We start from the raw sequence: 10,072 nt of genomic DNA, 5'->3' as shown, positions 1-10,072 counted from the left end.
TGTAAACTTTCATCTTGCTGGGCGATGGTGGTACACGCCTTTAGTCCCAGCACTTGGGAGGCAGAGGCAGGCAGATCCCTGTGAGTTCGAGGACAGCCTGGTCTACAAGAGCTAGTTCCAGGACAGCCTCCAAAGGCACAGAGAAACCCTGTCTCGAACGCCTCCCCCATAACACACAAAAAAGTTTCATCTTAAGACATTATTTCAGCCGGGTGTTGGTGGTGCACGCCTTTAATCCCAGCACTCGGGAGGCAGAGGCAGGTGGATCTCCGTGAGTTGGAGGCCAGCCTGGTCTACAGAGCGAGTTCCAGGACAGCCTCCAAAACAATACAGAGAAACCCTGTCTTGAAAACCGCAAAAAAAAAAAAGACATTATTTCATGTACATCTCTTTCTGTCTCATTCTGTATTACAAGAGCTAATGACCCCCCCAACACATGCACACGCCTGTGCGCGTGTGCAAACACACACAATGCTTTATTATGCCCCTATTTTTCCCTTCCCCCATCTCCATCCCCAGCCCCTTTGGACTGATACATTCTCTAAACCCCTCACTGATTCAATGAACCTCTTCCACACATTTATTTTGCTGCCTGTGTCTACCCCTGTGGTGACAGAGAGCTGAGGCTCCCTTGCAAGCCAGGCTTTGGACGCCTGTGCTCTTGGGGAATGGGGGCTTTAAGAGACAGCAGAGCAAATGGCATTTCCATCCTCCGAGACCTGGCTAGCACGAAGTCAGTGATGAGGAGAGAGGGTTTGTCCTGGGGATCAACACCCCCCCCCCACACACAGAGTGGTATGGAAAAAGATGGTAGTCCACACTCGGAATCCCAGCACATAGGATCCGGAGTTCAAGGTCACCCTTGGCACTTTGGCTACACAATGAGTTGGAGGATAGTTTGGGTAACGTGAGACTCTCGTCTAAAAAGGGCTGGGGAACCCTTAGCAACCTGCAGTCAGCTATTGAGAGCATGCTCAGTGGCCACTGAGAGGCAGCAGAACGAGGCAGCAGCTGACCTGGGAGCAGGGGCCACATAACACCACTGGAGGTGGTGCGTCTGCCATCACCCCCCTCCCACCCCACCCCAAGAGGGACAGAGCTGAGTCTATGGGGGTGTGAAGTCTGAGGCAGGTGTATCCTTTAACCATCTACTGCTCACAGTGAGGCTGAGAGACCGTGCCCAGCCTTGCGCCTGGCTTTGCCTCCCACTCATGTTGGGTAAGTTACTGCAAGCCCAGAAAGGGGTTCAGAGGCCGAAACGTCAACAAATGTCCCCACAGAGCAGAGAGCCAGCCAGGTTCTGAGTCCAGATGGAAAGCGTTTCCGTGGCAGCTGGTGGGAGGCACCCAGGACAGTAGGATCTCCAGGGTGGCGCGTTACCCCAGTTACCCTCAACTAGGGACAGTGTTGGCAAATGTCTGAGGACACTAGGGGATGTCACAACCTGGGGGAGGGGTGCAACTGACACCTCGTGGTAGAGGCAAGGATGTTGCAAATGTCCCACAATTCAGAGGGTAGCCCAAGCCCTAAGCAAGACGGGTGACAGCCAAAATGTCAGTGGAGAACCCTTCATACACAGGTCCCAAATGCACCTGCTTCCATAGGACAAGTGCCCAGCCTGGACCCTGGGCTGGGATGAGGGTGAGGCTCTGCTCCACGGCAGGGATGGCAGAAGAGAGTGTTGTGTGACAGCGTGAGGGATGATCCTGCCCTGGGCATTGGGTCTTGTGGGCAGGTCAGGACTGCAGGCACAGCCACAGGGCTGCAGAGACACTCTCACCTGCAAGTGCCGTTCAGCAGGCTGGCACAGGTCTGCCTTTAGAAGGGGCAGGATGCTTGAGTGAGGGTCAACTGCGGCCAGAGGGGATTCTGTGATGTCAACTCTGGAGAGGCCCCAGGTGGTAGGACTGACTGTCTCCATTCTGACTTTAAAACCAACACGATTCATCCTGGCCTGTCTCTCCAGCTAGATTGTGACCTTCTTAAACACACAGCTGGGGGTGGGGCGAGGGGGATCGAATAGGAATAGAGGTCTCCAGGGAGGCATGAGTTTGTATAATTGGGAAACAAGACAAATGTCAATTTGTTTTCAGAACACAAGAGACAGAAATGAAAGTTTATCATGCTCTGCTTAGTTGGTGAGATAATGTTTTGGGTTTTTTTTTTTTTTTTTGTAAACTCGATTTCCCCAAGCCTCTCTGATTTCTTATGGGCCACCAGACAGTGCTAATTTCTACAACATATTTTTTGTAATTTATTAATTCTTTTAAATTTCACTTTACATTCCAACCACAGCTCTCCCTCCCCCATACCCGGCCTTCCTCAGAGGTAAGGGCTCCCATCAGGAGTCAACATAGTCTGGCACAATAGGTTGGAGTAGGGCCAGGCCCCTCTCCCATGCTTTAAGACTGAACATGGAATCCCATCATGGGGAAAGGGCTCCATCAAGCCAGCTCATGTACCAGGTTTGTGTCGTGGTCCTACAGCCAGGGGCCCCTCAGCCAGTCCAAGCTTCACAACTGTCTCCCACACATGGAGAGCCTAGTTTGGTCCCCTGGAGTCTCCACAGCTGTCAGTCTAGAGTTTATGCGTTTCCACGAGCTTGGTTCAACTGTCTCTGTGGATTTCTCCATCTTGGTCTTGACCTCCCTTGCTCATATATTGCTTCCTCCTGCTCTTTGCCTGGATTCCCAGAGCTCAGCCTGGTGCTTGGTTGTGGATCTCTGCATCTGGTTCCAAAAATTACTGGATCATCCAGTAATTGATGTTTTTCTTTGAATCCATACATTTGCCTGCAAATTTAATGATGTCACCATTTCTTACAGCTGAGTTGTAACGTGTAGTTTTCCTCCACCAACCGCTTTGGTTTTTCCCCCGCCAGCTGCTTGGGCACTGCCACAGTTCCAGTCCCCAAATAACACACAGGAGGCTATATTAATTATGAAGCTGTTGGCCATTTGCTTGTTTCTTATTGGCTAACCCATAATTGTTAATCTAAGTATTTCTATTACCGGAGAAAAGGGTCTGGACATCTTACTTCTCTGGCGGGCTACATTGTCTCTGCCGTGTCTCTCTTTCCCAGAATCCTCCTCAACTCCTAGTCCCACCTATCTTGCTTCCCTATTGGCCATCAGTGTTTTATTGACATATACACAGGGCTTCCCCATCACTGAGTAGTACTCCATTGTGTAAATGTACCACACTTTCCTTATTCGTTCTTTGGTAGAGGGGCCTCTAGGCTGTTTCCAGGTTCTAGATATTACAAATAATGCTGTTGTGAACATAGCTGAACAAGTGTTGTGGTATGATGGAGCATCCTTTGAGTATATGCCCAAGAGTGGCATTGCTGAGTCTTGGGGTAGATTAGTTGATTCCCAGTTTTCTTAGAAACTGCCACACTGATTTCCAAAGTGGTTGTACAAGTTTGCACTCCCACCAGCCGTGGAGGAGTGTTCCTCTTACTTCATATTCTTTCCAGCATAAACTATCCTCAGTATTTTTGTTCTTAGCCATTCTGGCAAGAGTAAGATGGTATTTCAGAGTCTTTTTGATTTGCATTTCTCTGATGGCTAAGGATGTTGAGCATTTCCTTAAGTGTCTTTTGGCCATTTGAGATTCTTCTGTTGAGAATTCTCTGTTTAGCTCTGTAACCCATTTTTCAATTGGGTTATTTGGTGTTTTGGAGACTTACTTCTTGAGTTCTTTGTAAATTTTGGAGATTAGCCCTCTGTCAGATGTGGGGTTGGTGAAGTTCTTTTCCTATTCTGTGGGCTGCCATTTTGTCTTGTTGACTGTGTCCTTTGCCTTACAGAAGCTTCTCAGTTTCAGGCAGTACCATTTATTAATTGTCGATCTCAGTGTCTGTGCTACTGGTGTTATGTTCAGGAAGCGATCTCCTATGCCAAAAGGCTACTTCCCACTCTCTCTTCTGTCAGATTCAATGTAGTTGGATTTATGTTGAGGTCCTTGATCCACTTGGATTTGAGTTTTTCACAACATATGCTAACAAAATACTTTTTCAAAACATTTCAGGGGGACTTAGCAAATCATAGCATCTCAGCAGCCCCAGGCGGAAGGCTTTAGATCTGTAATTTGAAAGGCAGGGAAACTGAGGCACGGGGAAGCCAGGCAGCTCACTGTCCCCTGCCTTCCCTTCAGCCCCCAAGCACCGTGGGCAGATTCTGCTCCTCTCCAGTGTTTCACTCTGCAGTGACCGAGTCCCACTCCTCCTGAGCCCTGCCCTGCCTCCCCCAGCCTTCTCTCTCAGATTTGGCACAATTTCTCCTGTGGGCGAAAAACAGCTTCTCAGCCTCTATCTACTTGTTATTTCTCTCACACAGCAAGAAGCTTGTGGAGGCCACCCTGTTTGTGAAATGCCAGGTTAGACAAGGGAATTGGCCTTAGACTCAAACCCTTGAGCCATGGCCCTGAAGGGCGGGCGTGGGGGTGGGGGCTGGGGCTGGGGGTGGGGGTGGGGGTGGGGAGTAGGGTGTGGGGGGTGGAGGGCGGGAGCTGGGGATGGGGGCAGGGGCTGGGGATGGGGCGGGGGTGGGGGTGTGGGGGGTGGGGGGCGGGAGCTGGGGCTGGGGGGTGGGGGTGGGGGTGGTTTCCCAGAAACTGGCTTCACAGGAGCCTTTCTTATAGTACGTTGGTGCCAATGCTATTGTGAACATCTGCTTAGCTTTCCTTTCTTGGATATATTTCTTCTAATCCGAAGATTATTGTTGAACTGACGTATAATTATTGTTTGGAGTTGCTATCGGTCTTACTCACCATAGTAGAAGAAGCACATATGTTAGCCCTGGGAACTATTTCCAGGAGGTCGAGCTTGGAGGATTGCAAGTCTGAGGCTAGCCTGGGCTACATAAGCAGACCTTGCCTATGTTCCTATGGTTTACTGTTGCAGATGCCACTGTAGGGCAATACAGCAAAACCAGACACTTTCCAGCAGTGGCTGTGAGCTTCCCCACACCCTGCTGGCACCAGAGTCAGGGGTCTTAGTCATTCCACTGCTTTGGAGTTTGGAAGTGCTGTGATGGTGCCAAGCACCTTACATGCAGGAAAGCTATGCCCCCATTCTCATAGCTCCCGGCTCTGAGAGATGACACCTCACTCTGTGAGAGTGGGTCTAGCTGTGCTGAGGTGCAATGCACATGTGACATGTGACACATAGGCAGTGACAGAGGCATCACCACTGTGCAGTCAGGGTTCCCGTCCCACATTTAGCTCCCCCCCACCCCGCTCTCTCTCACTCCCTCCTCCTCAGCTCCCATGCCATGCTGACTGCTTACCAGACAAGCCCACAGCACCAGGGGAAACTGGTAGTAAGTGGCCAAATTTAAGGTTTCTTTTTAGATTAAAAAAAAAATCAGGACGGGGTGGGGGGTGGGGGCGGGGAGCGGGGGGGAGCTGGGGAGATGGCCCAGGGGTAAGAGAACTGACTGCTCTCCCAGAGGACCTGGGTTCAATTCTCAGCAATCATGTGGTGGCTCCCAACCTCTGTAACTCCAGTTCCAGGGGAGCACAGCGCCCTCTTCTGGCCTTTGAGTGCACTGTAATTACACGGGGAGTGCATAGAATAACTTGCAGGCAAATGCTTCTATACACAAAACTTACTTTGGGTAAGGTCTCACTGCAAAGTGCAGGCTCCTTTGAGTTCTCTGCCCTCCTGCCCCACCTTCCTCACTGTCGGGATGACAGGCACTCACCCACAAACCTGCAAGGTCTTTCCAAGGCCTTCTGGAACACTTGAAATCTCAAACCACCAGCTTCCACACTGCCCCCATGCCAGGACAAAGCGCAGAATCTCACCCCAAAGCGGACAAGAGATAGTTTGTTCTGAAACCAAATATGAGCAACTGTGGCTTGGAAACACGGATTTAGGGTTGCCCTAAATAGTTCCTGTGTGGAAGCAGTTTCGTAAAGTTTTTATAGCAACAGAATTAAGAAGGACCATAAACGGAGACATTTTCAAAAGCATTTGTGGAAACACTAGGTAAGTGGATTGAAGCAACACAGAGCTCAGATGCTGGCTAGCTGAGAGTAATCTTAGCTTTTTCATTGTTTGGAAACTAGAGCTCTGTGCATCTAAGCAATTTACCAAATGATCACAACGATATTAACTGGGTACAGAGGGAAGGAAATGAAGATGGCTAAAATGCCCTGAGATAATCGGCTGGGGCTTGCAGCTTCCCAGCCACTGAGCCCCTAGTCAGCTAATCAGCCTTGAGGACAGCTCTGCGGACAGAGCCCTTTCTCTGCGGGAACCTGTGGCAAGCTGACTAACAGAAGCCTGGTGTTGCATTCCCAGAGGCACTGGCTCTTGCAGCCAGGGCGAACTGAAATCACAGAATAAGGCTGAGGAAGCTCTCTTGGCCCTGGTTTTTATTTGCCATGCCCTGCCCTTCCATCTTTCTGAGGCTGAGGACAAAACACCAGAGGGCATGCAATCAGTCATCTTGGGAACAAGTGTCATGCGCTTGGAGTGGGGAGCAGAAACACAGACCGAGCTGTCCCCATAGAACTCAAGCGGCCGAGAAAGCTGGGAAATGGAACCCCCTAATTTGATTAAGCCAATGTTCCCAGATGTGGGGACACCAGACCTTGAGCAGAAACCCACTTCCCCTTCGGCCTGGGAGCAGGCATCTGTGTAATGTTTACTGAAAACAATTCAGTGCTTTAAAGCTCTTCATAGGGCTCAGATAAGGGCTTGCTCACTGAAATACCATGCCTTTCACACCTCCTACGGCTAGATGCCTCTTCCTGTCCCCGCCCCCTGCAGTGTCTCCCTGATTCTGGGGCCGGGGATTAAACCACCAGCCAGGAGGGTGAGAAGTGGAAAGAATGGTATGTAAATGGATGGCAAAAGTCCTTAAAAAGGGAAGCTCCTTTTTCTTGAGAGACTTCTCCTGAGACTTCTCCTGAGATTTCTCCTGAGATTTCTCCTGAGAGCTCTCCTAAGCGGACTGGGGTCTCCTCCTAAGCTGACTTGGGAAGCATAAAGTTTTCTTAAAGCAACCGACCGGTCTCTGTGTCATCTATCCCGACCACCTCGCTACATTCTCGGATGCAGGCCGCACAGCAGGTGCGACACCCAGACTCCTGTTATTTGCAACTGGATCCAGTATCTGTCTAGAGACAGTGGCTCTGAAATCCTCAGATCTGTCCTGGACAGCACAGGGCTCACGTGGGGAGCGCCAAGGCTGAAAGCTAGATTTCTGTCAGATTTTGTGCAAAGCCAGGCCAACAGAGAGTTGTGAGTTATGCATGGGGTACCAGTGATGGGCACCCTGGCACCCTATGTCCTGTCCCTTCTGCCCCAGCCTCACGGCATTCTCTAGACCCTAGAACTCCCCATGACATGAAGCTCCAGAGTCAGTGTAGGGACTCCACAGTACTGTCAAAAACCTTGGTTTTTTTCTTTGGTGCATCTATTCATTCAATTAAGATGAGAGAGAGAGAGAGAGAGAGAGAGAGAGAGAGAGAGAGAGAGAGAGAGAGAGAGAGAGAGAGAGAGAGAGGACAGAGAACATGTTAGTGCAGGCATGGGTGTATGTGTATGTGGGTGTGAGAGCTGAATATATTTATTTGTGAATGTGTGTGTGTGCTTCAGAAAGTCAGAGTTTCAAACACAGAGCATATGTGTGTTTGAGTGTGTGTGTGCGTGCGCACGCAGGCGCGCACAGGGAAACACTACTATGTGCTTCAAGGTACAGTAGAGCAGGAAAGGGAAGCAGGTAAAGAAGGGTGGGCGGGAACTGGGGGTGCCACTCAATGGCAGACTGCTTGCCTAGCATGCTTCGGGCTCTAGGTTCAAGCCTCCAATTCAACACTCGGGAAGTAACGGTGGGAGAGTCAAGAGTTCAAGGCCATCTTTAGCACTTAGTAAACGGAAAGGCAGCTAGAAGGAGAAGGAAAGAGGGAGGAGGGGAAGAGGGGAGAAGGAGGGCTGAGGGACTTTTGGCAGGCGAGAGGCAGACACACCACGCACACAGCGCTCACATGGAGAGTCTTACGGGGGCGGGGCAGGAGAAAGGAGAGAGAAAGGGAGCGCAGAGTGGCCTTGTGGGAAGATGGAGGGGTTGGGGTACAGACAGAGGAAGATAGTTACACACACACACACACACACACACACACACACACACACACACACACACACACAGAGGCGGGAGCTGGGGAGAGGGGAAGAAAGAGAAGACAGAGAAGGCAGGCTTAGCCGTAGCGATGCAGCTGAAGACATTGTCAGGACCCCGAGCAGGTCAGAGTACTGCCCGAGTACTGGGGTGACACGCTGCCAGGTGTGCCCGAATGCTAACAAGGGGGGGGAGGAGTAGTGGGGAGGGAGGAGACAAAGAAGGGTGCCTCTAAAGGAATCGAGAGCACCAGACACCCAGGGCTGAGCTGTGGGCCAAGAGCACTCCAAGTCCCAAACAAAGCAGGGCGCACACAACAAGGACCCCAGGGTAGAATAAGCTGCGAAGAGAGCGGAGAGCAGAGGAGCGACAAGCGCTAACTTAAGAAACGGCTGTGCTGACCGCTGTGTGAGAATCGTCTCCTCGCCTGCTTCACAGGTGGCCAAGCAGGCTGGGTGAGAAGGTAAGATGCCGTGAAACAAATTCCTTCGACTGCCACCAAACCTGCAGTTATGATCCTGTCCGTGCCCCCTTCTCAGAGAGGTGGCCTCCTGCCCGCAGAGAGCAGAGACTCGGCTCTCTCCCTCACCCAGCCCTCCTACAGTCCCTCGAGGACGTCCTCGCCCACTTACATGCGGTCGTGTTTTCCTTTGGGCCAACAGCTCACAAATAATGACACGGAGACTTATTATTAATTATGAAAGCATGGTCTTGTTCCCCACCAGTCCTTACAGTTTAAATCAACCCATTTGTATCAGTCTACGCTCTGCCACGCGGCGTCACCTGTCTTTCATCTCCTACCTCCTGTTTCCTCCCCAGAGCTCTCTCTCTGCACGGAAGTCCCACCTGTACCTCCTGCCTAGCTATTGGCCATTCAGCATTTTATTGCAGCAATCACAGCCACAAAGCGGGCTGCATTTTGTGTTTTGGTGGGATGGAGGTGATCCACAGGGGGCAGATGCAGAGCAGCTAACGAGGGGTGGAGGAGCCGCTGCTTACAGAGTTAGGGTTGGCGTTAGCATTGCCTTGTGGGGAGGCAAGGGTTCGGGGATTGCAGCGGGCAACATGCGCACTGTACTCAATGTGTGCTCAGTGCCACTGAGCAGGACACTCAAAATGGTCACCTTCATGATTCTTGAATTTCACCTGACCAGTGAGTAGTAGGTGGAAAAGTGTGGGAAGACTCCACCTTACGGTCTCCAGACGTCTCAAGCCCAGTAAGTGTGCAAACGGGCTCAGCAACTGGCCGCCTCGCCCCTGTGTGGCGTCCAGGCCACAGCACTCACCTGTGCAGTGTGTAACACGCATGAAAGTCTCCAGCTTGCTCACACCTTTAATCTCAGCACTCGGGAGGCAGAGGCAGGCGGATCTCTGTGAGTTCGAGGCCAGCCTGGTCTACCGAGCGAGTTCCAGGACAGCCTCCAAGACAACACAGAGAAACCCTGTCTCAAAAGAAAGAAAGAAAGAAAGAAGGAAGGAAGGAAGGAAGGAAGGAAGGAAGGAAGGAAGGAAGGATGAAAGTCTCCTGGTCCACCCACAGCGTCACCTGGCAGTGACTGAGGCTGCCTACGGGCCCTCTTCCCAAGCCTCACAAAGGTGCCTCTGGCTGGCAGCGACTGCACGTGTTACCCACTGAGCCTGCCACTGAGCTGTGCAGTGTGTGTTGGAAACCTGGTTGTTATGATGAGATGGGGCTTTTAGGAAGGAATAAGTAATGTGTGGGGCGGGGGTGGGAGGGGAGAGGCTCAACTCCTGTGACTTGATGTTCATTGTCACAGAAGGGAGAGCAGATTAGTTGCCATGGGAGCAGTTTAGGTACCACAGGAGTAGGCTGCTGATGGAAGAAAGGCGTGGGCCCCTTTTCTTTCCTGCTGGCTTGCTCTCCTGCCGTGTGAAGCTTTGCCATCTTATGAGGCAGCGTGAGGGTCTTCATTATGTGC

The sequence above is a fragment of the Mesocricetus auratus genome, unplaced genomic scaffold (genome assembly GCF_017639785.1).
Source record: "Mesocricetus auratus isolate SY011 unplaced genomic scaffold, BCM_Maur_2.0 Super-Scaffold_100029, whole genome shotgun sequence".
NCBI lineage: Eukaryota > Metazoa > Chordata > Mammalia > Rodentia > Cricetidae > Mesocricetus > Mesocricetus auratus.
Note: the sequence above shows the minus strand (reverse complement) of the source record.